The sequence below is a fragment of the Lipotes vexillifer genome, unplaced genomic scaffold, assembly GCF_000442215.2.
Source record: "Lipotes vexillifer unplaced genomic scaffold, Lipotes_vexillifer_v1.1 scaffold717, whole genome shotgun sequence".
Classification (NCBI taxonomy): Eukaryota; Metazoa; Chordata; class Mammalia; order Artiodactyla; family Lipotidae; genus Lipotes; species Lipotes vexillifer.
The window spans coordinates 2,803,903-2,815,697 of NW_006798707.1; the positions used below are offsets into that span (position 1 = coordinate 2,803,903).

Consider the following 11,795-nt stretch of genomic DNA (forward strand, 5'->3'; position numbering starts at 1 on the left):
CACTCTTTCTCCTCTTCACCCAATAGCACACATGTTACATCTTTGGTTATAATCCCCCAGGTCCCTGAAGCTCTGTTCATTTCTTTTCAGTTTATTTTCTCTCAGTCATTCACATTTGATAATTTCTATTGGTCTATCTTTAAGTTTACTGATTCTTTCCTCTGCCATAGTCATATTCACATTGAGTTGTTTATTTCAGTTGTATTTTTCAGTTCTAAATTTCCAGTTGGCTCTTCTTTATATCTTCTGTTTCTCTGCTGAGACTTTTTATTTTTTTATGTTTCAAGCATGTTCATAATTGCTCATCAAAGCATGTTATGATGGCTGCTATAAAATCCTTGTTATATAATCTATATCACCTTGGTGTTACATCATTGATTGTCTTTTCTCATTTAAGTTGAGGTTTTCCGTGTTCTAGGTATGATGAGTAATTTTCAGTTGCATCCTGGACATCTGGGTATTGTGTTGGGAGACTCTAGATCCTATTTAATCTTCTTTTTTTTTGCAGGCAGTTACCCTGTTTAGGTGTAGCCCACAGATCCAGGTGGGGATGGATGTTCAGTTTCTCACTGGACCCCACTCACACCATCCCAGTAAAAACAGGGCACTGCCTCACACTGCCATGCCTTGCCTCATTGCCAATGAATACGGGTAGAAATTCCATTCCCCACTGGACCCCGCTGGGTGGAGACTTAAAAAGAAAAACGTACATACAGAAATGTGCATATATCATCAGTATGTGACCATAAATTTTCACAAACTGGAAATATGAGAGCATTTTAAGAATTTTCTTATTTCTTTGCATGTTCTTATAAAATGTATCAAATACTTTTCCCCTGTTAGTTCCTGACTTATTCACTCACCTATTGACTCTTTTCCTCCCTCTGCCCTTCATCTCTTTTTCTGTACATTCATTCTTTTATTTATTTATTTACTCATTCCTTCACATATCAGTTTCCCACCCTCCTCCCTCTCCTCTGCCCACCTATCCACCCACCCATCCATCCATCCATCCATCTATCCATCCATCCATCTGTTGTTGAAGGAACAGATCCTCCCTCATGCCCCTTCCCATGGCAGCGTAATCAGAAGGCCTTGGTCCATGTCCTGTCATTACCACTGATTTCTGTTGTGACCCTCTGGGCCTCAGTTTCCCTCATCTTCCCTCATCTGTAATAGGAAGGGCTTGGCTCGGTCCTCTCTCTGACCCTGAGGCTTGGGTTGCATATATTATTTTTGGAGTTTCCCAGGAACTTCCCAGAAAACAAGCCAGCCCAGAAGGGGATGCCGATTGGGTGGGGCCTGTTCTGTGCCCTCGGCAGTGTCTGACCACCCCCACCCAGGCTGTGGTGGTCAGGGCCTCCCAGGTTCGCACAGGCTGGGCCCTGAGGGGTGGGCTGGGGTAAGATGGAACAAAAGTGATATTTTGGGAGGATGAGTCAGCCCAAGTGTCAGTCTAGAAACAGTGCCAACTTGCCTCTGCTGTTCTGTTCCTCTGTGTGGGAGTGTGTGGCATGTGGAGGGGAGGGAGCCTCCAGCCCTTCTCCTCAACCTGGGGCGGGACCCAGAATACAGGGTGTCAGAGAGGGAGAGACCTGGAGGTCATCCAGTGTCTGATCCCCTTGTTTCACAACTGATAGTTTGGAAGCCTGGGGAGGACAGGAGTCACACAGGAAAGTTGATGACACAGTCAGGACTGGGACTAACTCCCTGGTCTCCTTATCTGGAACCCTTGGCTCAGTCACATGCTAGTCATTGTTGGTCTGGACTCACTTTATCCTGAGAGGTGGGGACCTGAAGCAGAGACAGGGGGAGGCCCTTGTCTCTACAGAGCCCAGCTATGCATTTAGATGCCTGTTTGTATATTTGAACCAGGACGTCCAGATACTTTGCAATGGGAAGTGTATTCAGGGCATCTAGTCCTTTTTATTGCTGGAAATAGAAGAAGGTTAATTCACTTTACAAGTGGAGCCTGGCATTCTCCTCCCAGGGCCCCCACCATGGGGGCCTTGTCCCACGTGTTCCATGTGACCTAACCTCCTGTGTGGCTAGGACAGTGCTGGTTTTTAATGGGACAATGCCAGCCAAGAGGTTAGAATCCCCCCGCCCCCATCCACCCTCCAGTGTGTGGTGCCCAGACTGGTCTGTAGCCTGGAGATAACAGTCCCAATGTCTGCTCCAGGGAAGAGCAGTGAACATTGCAGGGAAAGGGAACTCTGTGTCCCTAACCATCTCTTCTCCTTCATACTGTTACTCCCACCATGGGTGCTGAGTGTCTGCTGTGCACTCTGGCTGGAGCTGGTTCTAGGGTATCTAAAGACCTGGACCCTGCCCTCAAGGAGCTCACAGCCTAGAGAGAGAGAGAGTGTGTGTGTGTGTGTGTGTGTGTGTGTGTGTGTGCACGCATGCTGGGGGCCGGGCTGGGGTGGACAGTTATGGCTCAGTGTGCTGAGTGGAGCTATCATGGGGCTAGAGAAGCAGAGGAGACCCTGGAGAGTCAGGGAGGGTTCCCCAAAGGAGAACAGGACCTGGCCAGGGACAATATGTGTATGTAAAGGGGTGGGAAGGACCTTCCAGGTGGAAGGAACAGCATGAGCAAAGGCCAGGAGTGAGGAAGAGTGTGGGCAGCTGCACCCCTCGGTGAAGCCCCTGCAAGGAGTCCAGCTATGTATTTAGAAGCCTCTTTGTATATTTAAACCAGGACATCCAGATACTTTACAATGGAAAGTGTGCTCAGGACATATAGTCCTTGACACTGCTGGACACAGAAGCAGTTTAATTCATGTTACAGATCAACAAGGGCCTAGAGGAACGTCAGTGAAATTTTTATTGAGGGAATAGGGTCAACATGTAGTTGTCTTCCATTGGCCAAATTTATCAGCAGAGAAAATGACAGAGTATCCGTTTTTGAGATCTTCTTGAGCTGCTTTCTGGGCAGGCGAGGGCAGTCCTCTGTGGATGTGGTGGGGCCGACTCATCTGCTGTTTCCAGGAGCTCTCCTCCTGGCTTGTGATTCTGCACAGTCGGTTAGTCCATTTAATTCATTCATGTCAAGTGCTCATTCAGTGCCTCTGGGCGGGCTGGGCCTTGTGCCCCGTGCTGGGTGTGTGTAAATAATCACTCACAGTCCTTGTTTTCAGGGAACTCGCAGAATGTGGAGGGACACAGACACGGAGTCATCAAGCTCAGCAGAGAGTCAGTGTGATGACAGGAACGCGGGGACTGGCCAGAGACAGAAGCATCCTCGTACTGGGGGTGATTAGAGGAAAGCATCATGAGGGCAGGAGGTGGAGAAACCACGGGGGCAGTGCAGCAGCCGGCTGGTCATGCTGGGCACCTCCATCACCCGTAGGCTTGAAAGGGGTAGTTATAGGTCCTCAGAAACGAAGAGGGCTGCCTATCAGGAGCCATGACCTTCATGTGAAGAGCTGTGACCTTCAGGTGAGGGGTGCAGCCAGCCCAGCAGGACTGTGTGGAGGAAGTGGGGGGAATAAAACCCCAGTCTCTCTTCTCTCGCCTCTATTGGCCAATCCCAAGGGAGCCAGAGGGCAGGAGGGTCTGTTCATGTAGCCCAGAGAGGTGGGCCTCCGACTGCTGATCAGCACAGAGCCGGGTGATGGGAGGGAGAGCGGTCCTGGAGGGGAGCGGGAGACAGGCTGCACTCAAACCTTTGCAGGGAGCGTAGGGGAGGCTTCCTTTAGGAGAGGATGTTTGAGCTCTGTGTTAGTTTCCTGGGCCTGCTGTCATAAAGCGCCACATGCTGGGCGGCTCAGAACAACAGAAATGTATTGTCTCTCAGTGCTGGAGGCCATAAGTCTAAAATCAAACTGCTGGCAGGGCCATGCTCCCTCTGAAGGTGCTAGGGAAGGACATCTCAGCCCTCGCTCCTGGATTCCGGTAGTTGCTTGGTTGTGGCAGCATAACTCCAATCTTCACATGGCAGTTTCCCTATGTGTGTGTGTGTGTGTGTGTGTGTGTGTGTGTGTGTGTGTGTTTTTCCAAGTTTCCCCTTTTTATAAGGACACCAGTCATACTGGATTAGGGGTCCACCTCTTAGGTTAGCTAATTACATCTGTAATAACCTTATTCCCAAATAAGGTTTCAGTCTGAGTTACTGGGGGCTAGGACTTCAACATATGAATTTTTAGGAGATTCAGTTCATCCCATCACGAGCTGTGTCTTTAAAGATGATTAGTGATCCACCAGGCAGACAAGCATATGTGTGTGTGTTTTGGGGGGCCGGTGCTATCCAGGTGCAGCTATTTCTTGGGTACCCAGAAGCCTAAGGGCCACATGTGTGGGTCCTGTGAGCGCACACACTTTAAGGTGGCTTCGAAGGCCCTGTGATCTGGTCTCTCCTCCCTCCACCCCTTCCCTGCAGGCTCCCACCCCCTGGAATTCCTCCAGAGCCTCCTCCCTTGCTAGCAGGCCTCTCTGGAGAGTCTGCCTGCTTTTGTGAGGCTTGAAGCTTGAACAGTTTGGGGGCTTCTTTAAGAAAGAAGCTAAAATTAGGTACGAAAGTGAGTGTTTAAACTGGAAATACCAACAACTCCCTGGGACCAGGAGATCAGAGTCCCTTTCTTCTGTGTTCTTTTCAACTGAGTCACCAGAAAGCTTCCAGATGGCACTTCTGCGTCTCCCACCTCCCAACTCCCCGGACTCACAGGGGCCCCAGGCTTGGAGATCAGGCCCTTTCGTACCCCTGCTGTCACCCAGCCAGCTCCTTACCCGTCAGGCTGTCAGGTTTCAGGTTGACGCCGTACCTCATGGCCCCAGCTCCCTCTCATCATCACATTGTCACAGCGATGGTGAGCATGTGACCCGGTCGAGTGCCTGCTCTATGCCAGGTGGGGTGCGGAGAGCTTCCCGCGGTCGCTCACACCCCCCAGGAAGCGAGGGGAGCTGCCTGCCTCCCTGCTTGGCACGTGGGGCTCTGGGGGATCTGAGAGCATGTTCCTCACCTGCAGTCACACGGTGGCTGCCTTGGATCCAGTGTGGCCTCGGAGCTATGGTTTCCAAGGGCTGCGCAAAGGGCGCCTCCCTTATTACAGGTAATGCAGGGGTGCAGAGGTGGTCACCTGTTGGGTCTCTGTCACTCAGCCCCTGAGGGCAGACTGGTCTCTCCCGTGTTTCCAGCAGGGGTCATGGTGGCTACTGAAGGGAGGGAGGTGCTTCTGAAGGACAGAGCAGGGGCCAGGTTGGAGGGGCTTGTTGGCTGTGGTATTGAGTGTGGCCTTTACCCCAAGGACACTAGGAGCCACGAGGGGTGTGCAGCTGGGCACGACCATCGGGTCTGTATTTCAGAAGCTCTGACTCTCTCTGTGATGTGAGGATGGGTTTAGGGGGAGGTACAGCCCCTCCGCCCGCCCCGGGTGGAGCTGAGGGACACAGAGCCTGTCCTTGTCCTGTCCCAGTCCTGTCTGGCATTCCCTCTGATGACTTGTTCTCACTTACAAGCTGCGGGACTCGGGCAAGGGCTTACCATGCCGGGCCTCAGTTTCCCCGTCTGTAAGCCCAGGTTTCTTCATACCTGAGTTTCTTCGTACCTTCCAACCTCACAGGGGGAATCCAAAGCAAAGCACGAGGAAGCCTCTCCCCACCCCTTGCAGCCACGGGCCCTGGTTTGGGGGAGCGTCTCCTTTTGGGGGCCTCTGTTGGAGGGAGTTCAGGAGCTCGCTTCCACTTGCCGGCTTGCTTCCTGAGGGGCTGTAGTGAAGGCAGCCTCCTCACGGAGCCCAGTGGGCTTCTTGCTCGGGGCCAGTGCCTGCCGTGGAGGGTCTTGCTCCCCGTGCTCACCGCCTGGCCCCCCTCGGCCCCTCCTGAGCTCGGTTAATTCCAACTGCTCGTCAGGAGAGGTCCCCCCTGGCCCGGCTGCAGTGGTGTCTCAGAGGAGAGGAGAGAACCCCAGGCAGGTGCTGGGGAGGCTGGCAGCGGGTTCAGCCGGCAAGCCCTGGGCATGTGTCATTCAGCCGGCCAGGCCTCCTGGATGTGTGAACAGCCAGCTCCCTCTGCTCTGTATTTCATCGCCTGCCTATTCCTCTGTAAAGAACGTGGGGGGATCTGCCTGCAAAGATTCTTAGTGTCTTTGGGCAAGTGGCTCTTCGCACAGCTGTGTAAAATCAGAGAGGCTCGGCTCCCCCTGTGCCCCTTGGATGGTGAAGGTGAGAAGGGAGTAGGGTGAGGGGTGGGAGATGCCAGCCTGAGATTTCTGTCCAAGTGCCTGGGCTCAGTGAGGAAACACACATGGGCTGCTAGGGTTCACGCTTTCCAAAAGTTGGGGCCGTGGAATCTGGTTTGGGAGGAGGCCATATAGGCTTCCTGCTATGCAAGTATTTCTGGGGAAGGACATGAACAGTGATGGAGGGCCTCTGATGGGCTAGATAGAATCACAAGGTGTTACAGCCACCTATTTAATTCTTACAGCAACTCTATCAAGTCAGTACTATTACTATCCCCATTTTATAGATGAGGAAACTGAGGCTAAGAAGGGTTACGTACTGGCCAGAGGTCACACAGCTGGAAGATGCAGGATCAGGATTCATACCCAGCCCTGCCTGCTGCCAAGGCCTGGATGTTTATACTACCTGCCCTTCAGCCTCTAGAAGCAGCTTGAGAGCTGAACCAGAATAGGACCCAGAGGCCAACTGCAGCAAAACCAGGAGTATATGCCAATGGCATCCCTGCCCAAGCCTGCTGTGCTGGCCCTTGCTTTGGCTGCCAGGCGTTCTCTCTCTCTGGCAGCCCACAGGACAGGCTGGCCACTTGGGAGGGCCCAGCCCTGGAGGAAACGAGGCTGTGGAGAAACGTCTCCTGGCTCCCTCTCTCCCTCACACAGGGAGCTGTTGTTGCTACGCAGCCTCGTTTGTTCAAGGATAGCCTGGTGGTGAGCAGGAGAGTGCCAGCAGCAGGGCCAGTGGCCGCCCCCAGCACCCGCCCAGACAGGACGCCTGCAGCCCAGGGCTGCAAGGCTGGGCCGGGGCCAGGGCAGGCCAGGAGTGCGGCCGCCTCGTCTTTGCTTCCCTGGACCCACAGGCAGCATCGTCTGTGGAGAGACCATGGAACCTGGATTCCTCCAGTGACAGGGCTTTGGCCTCTGGACAGAGAGGTGAGAGGTGATGTGTCCACAAGGCTGCTGGTGCGTGGATGGGATGGGATGGGAAGGTGAGTCAGGATGCCTGAGGTCCTTGGAGGGGTGTCCAGGAGCTGGTCTGGAGCAAGGACCGAGGTGCGGTGAGGGCAGGGACATCAAGCCATGATGGAGGCTGAGTCACTGCCAGGAGGCCCCTTCCTCTCTCTGGGCCTTGCTGTGCCAACTCTGGAAGAGGTGGTTGGACTGCTGCTCTCCGAGCAGAGAGCCGCGGAAGGAGGGGCTGTCCTGGGCTGTCCCCTGCCCGGCCACGGCCTCTGTCAGAGCTCTCTGTTTGGGGTAATGCCACATGGCTCAGGTGCCCACCCAGCCGAGGCTCCCTGGTGGGGGACGTGGGTGGACGTGCAGGCCGTGGGGAAAGCTGAGGGGTGCGGGGAGCTCGTGTGAAACGCAAGCCTTGGAGGGGCTCTGCTCTGGGTTTGAATTCTGGCTCCACCTTTTCCCTGCTGTGTGGACTTGAGCTCTTTCCTCCCTGAGTCTCAGTGTTCTCACCTGTGAAGTGGGGGCGTTAAATAATGCCTCCCTGGGGGCTGCATGTAAGGAGTGGAGCACACAGAGCGCCGGACCCAGATGGGTGGGCAGGGGCAGGTAACCGGGCTGGCCCTGAGCCCAGCAAGCCCCTCCCTGCTCTCCACCACGTCCTGGCAGGACAGGGCCTGTAGCCTTTCCCACCCCAGGCTGACTGCTTCCCAGGACTGGCTCTGTTTCAGCCCCTGGAGCCTTGGTCTAGCAGATTTGAAGAAAGAGGACGCAGTGGAAGCAAGACATGGGGAGACGTCAAGCTGAGCTGCGGAGAGTCCTACGTCTGAAGGCCTCCCTTTGCCCCCAGGGTCACCTCAGAGGCACCAGACTCTCTTCACCAGTCTGCATACTTGGAAATTGATTATTTGATGCTCAACTTCTTGCAAACAGAAGACTATATAAAACTCAAAAACAGTTTAAAGAAGAGCGAATGTCTGTGTAGCGGCCACCACCAGGTCAAGAAATAGACACCCTGGCAGCATCCCAGAACCAACCCCATCGTGGGCCCCTTCCTTAGCACAGCTGTCTCCCTCCCCGCAGGGCCAATCGCATCCTCATTTTTCCTTGCTTTTCGATAAGGCTTTCCCACCCATGTATGCGTTTCTAAATGCTCTTTTTGTCTTCCTTTGAACTTTCTCTAGACAGAGTCACACTCCACAGAGTCCTCCGTGTTTAAGCTCCTTTCACTAAACATTATGCTGTGGAGTCATCCGTGGTGTTGAGTAGAGCACTGGTCTGTTCATTTCCATTGCCCTGGAATATTCCATGGCACGAATACACCATAACTTATGTCTCCATTTTCCTGTTGGGCATTGGGATTATTTCCACATTTTGTCCATATCAACAGAACCGCTATGAACATCCTCCTACTTCTGCTGAGTTCACACATACAAGATTTTCTCTAGGGTAGATACCTAGGGGTAGAATTGCTGGGCATAGGGTCTTTCCCAAGTGGTCGGCCCATTTGCACCTCACCAGCCACACGTACTCTGCATCTCATCAACACTTGGTAGTCTATAATCTTAATTTTTGCCAACCTCTGCAGACTGGTGGTAGCCTCTCATTCTGACTTTAATTTGCATTTCCGTGATGATTAGGAAATGAGCACCTACCCTCGCCTTTCTTCCTCCCCACTTTCCTCCCTTTTTGGTGCCCTTTTTCCCCTGGTCCCTTTCTTAGCCCCCTCACTCTGCTCAGTTTACTGACCTCCATTTTCCCCTCTGTCCTCCTGCCCCTCTGTCCCCACCCTCCCACTCTCCTTCTTGGGGGACCGATCACTCATCCACAACATTTCTCTGTCATCGATCTTTGAGCTGCAGACCTGGGCTCCAGAGCAGCTGTCTGGAGGTCTGAGATTTCCACTTGGTCTCTGCTTCAAAACCTCTTGCTCTCGGCCCCACTCACATCCCTTCCTGGGCTTTGGATTTCCCTTCAATTAAACAAGGACAGAAAAAAACAACAGCCTTCCACAGAAGCCATTTCAATTTCTCAGGCAAAACCTGGCATATGCCCTGGAGAGGCAAGTGTAAGGTTCCAGCTCTTGGTCAAGGAGCGTTGGCCTTCTCCTGGGGCCACTGAGAGAAAGACAGAGCTGGTGCTGTGAAGTCTTCTGAGCTTCTTACAGGGAAGTTGTTGTTTTGGAGAAGGAAGCTTTCTTCCTAGCCCTGTTCAGGGCCTTGCCAGCTGGTGGCTAGTATGATGCCTGCAGGGATGCGGGGCCCTGGTAGGCACTGGCTCTTGACATTCCTGGGTTTGTCATGCAGCCTCTCATGAGCCCCTCTTCTACCAGCCAGGAGGCTAGCTGACCTCCGAGATCCTTTGCACCTTGAAATTTAGTGGCAGGAGAAGCAGGTAAAGGCACATCCTGTTCCCACGATGTGAAACTTCATTAAATTGCCAACACAGTTTCTGATCTCTAATTTATATTTGCATCAACATGATGTACAAGAGTGGGGGAAGGCTCAGAAGATTTTGGGCTTTGTAAATTTATAGATATGTTACGTACCCATTGTCACTAGGGCTGCCGCTTGCTCATATGGTGCTTTTGTGTGAGTTAGAAAAAGATGCCTCTCTCTTAAGACATTTTACTTTTATTCATCAGAGAAGAGCTATAATAAATATACAAATCTGCAGTGTGAATGGTGTCCCCTTAATTATGATGCCCTTGTGCAGTGCCCAACCTGAACAATCAAACAGGGCAGCTCTGCTTCTCTCCTACCTTCGTTAGTTTTCAAACACAGTTTAAATAAAACTTCCTCTCATACGTAGGTTCCTCGTATCTTTGAAACCAGGGGTTCTCATATCAGAATTCCAGGGGAGCATGTGGGAGGCTGTCCCACATGTCACAGACCTAGACATTATGCAGCTGTCCCCTTCCTCTCTAGTCCACCCAGCCCTCCAGAACACACACTGAGATTTTACAAACTGCAGACCACGTCCCTCAGCTGTGCCGGGCATGAAAATGGTTGAGAAGCACTGCTTTGGGCTCTTGACCATGAGATCCACCCTGTCCCGGGAGGTCCCTGAGATGCAGGCCTGTCCCACCCCGGCGTGCCTGCTGCCTCCTGCTTACCCAGGGGACTCATGCAACGGAAGGACATCTTTGCCACCCAGCCTTAGCCAGGCCTCTTCTCACCTAGGAGACTTTCAAAAAGGACATTTCCCTCTCCTTGAACATCTGAACACGTGCAGTAAAATTGTTATTAAACAAACAATATTATTAATAGCCGCTGTTTATCGAGTGCTTGCTAGGGGCCAGACACAGTATTAAGTGCTTGTCCTATTTTATTGAATACTCTCAATAAGTTTGTGTGGCAGACAGTGTGACTTTCATTACAGTTAAATGGAGGGTCAGGGGAAGTTTAGTCACGTGCTGCGTGCTCAGAGAAGTTTAGCCGTGTGAAGTCACACAGCTAGCGGGGGGTGGAATTTAATCCAAGTCTGTAGACTCCTAAGTGTCCGCTCTGGAGTACCGTGTTCCAGTACCTCCGAGAGCAGAGGGCATCAGCCCTAATGTTTCCACTCAGTCGCTCTGTGGCCTTGATCTAGTTACTTAACCTCTCTGAGCCTCAGTCTTCTTATCTAGAAAATGAGGACAAGAATATCTGCCTTGTTACTTGATTCAAAATTTAAGTGGCGTAATATTTAGCACCACATAGCCCAGTTCCTGGTACACAGCAGCACGGAAATAAGAAACGTTACTTTCCTTCAGTTAGTTTCTTCTCAACAAGACTGTGTGTCAAGATGTGCTTTAATTTTGCTTTCTTCATTCATTCATTCATGCTACAAGCTGTTATTGAGAGTTATTACTATGTGCCAGGTACTGTGTTCAGCCTCCGTCTGCATTTCTTTAAATTACCATGGGCCTGCTTAGCTGACCTACACCTGATACTGTCTGGAGGACAGAAGGGTTGCAGGAGTACTGATCCCACCTGATCCCATGACGGCAGGGGGGCCAGTGGGCGTAGCTCCAGAGCTGGTTAAGGGGCCTAGGAAAGGAGCAGTTACGGTGAGGGTGAGTCTCGTCTGTGCACTGCCTTCCTGCTGGCCCATGTGCCAGTCACGGCTGGAGCCACTGGCGGGGAGGAGGGGTGCCCTTGGATGCCTCTCACAGAGGGGCTGGCGGGTGCGGGCCTCAGTCTCCTGGTTCTGGGTGGAGGAGGCTCTTGGGACCAGTGGCTGAGTCCTCATTTGGAAGTTGAGAGTCGTTGTGGAAATCGGCTCTGCCTCAGGCTAACAAAGATGGACCGCCTCCGACTGGGGTGTGGGTGGGAAAAGGAACAGGATTTTTCTTTCTGGGGTCAGAATACACCATATTCCAGAGTTTCACTGCTCTCACGCTCGGTGGTCTTACCTCCTACTTCATGGATGGTGTCACAGCCCTCCTGCCCGCTCCCTCTGGACTCCCCTTGGCTGCCCCTCGGCTGCCCCCCGCCTGCCCACGGTGACCCCTGGCCCATGCCCGTGCCCTAAGGAGCACACGTGCCACAACTAAGGAGCCCGCCTGCCACAACTAAGACCCAGTGCAACCAGATAAATAAATAAATAAATATTAAAAAAAAAAAAAAAAAAAACTAAAGAAAAGTTTCCTGGCAGTACCTCATAGTTGGAATTTTTATTCCTTAGT

At 52.3% G+C, this 11,795-nt stretch overlaps 1 protein-coding gene across 1 annotated transcript in view; it reads left to right on the forward strand.

The window, feature by feature from the left end:
* TOGARAM2 (TOG array regulator of axonemal microtubules 2) overlaps positions 1–11,795 on the forward strand; it is a 59,572-nt gene that overhangs the window by 2,874 nt on the left and 44,903 nt on the right.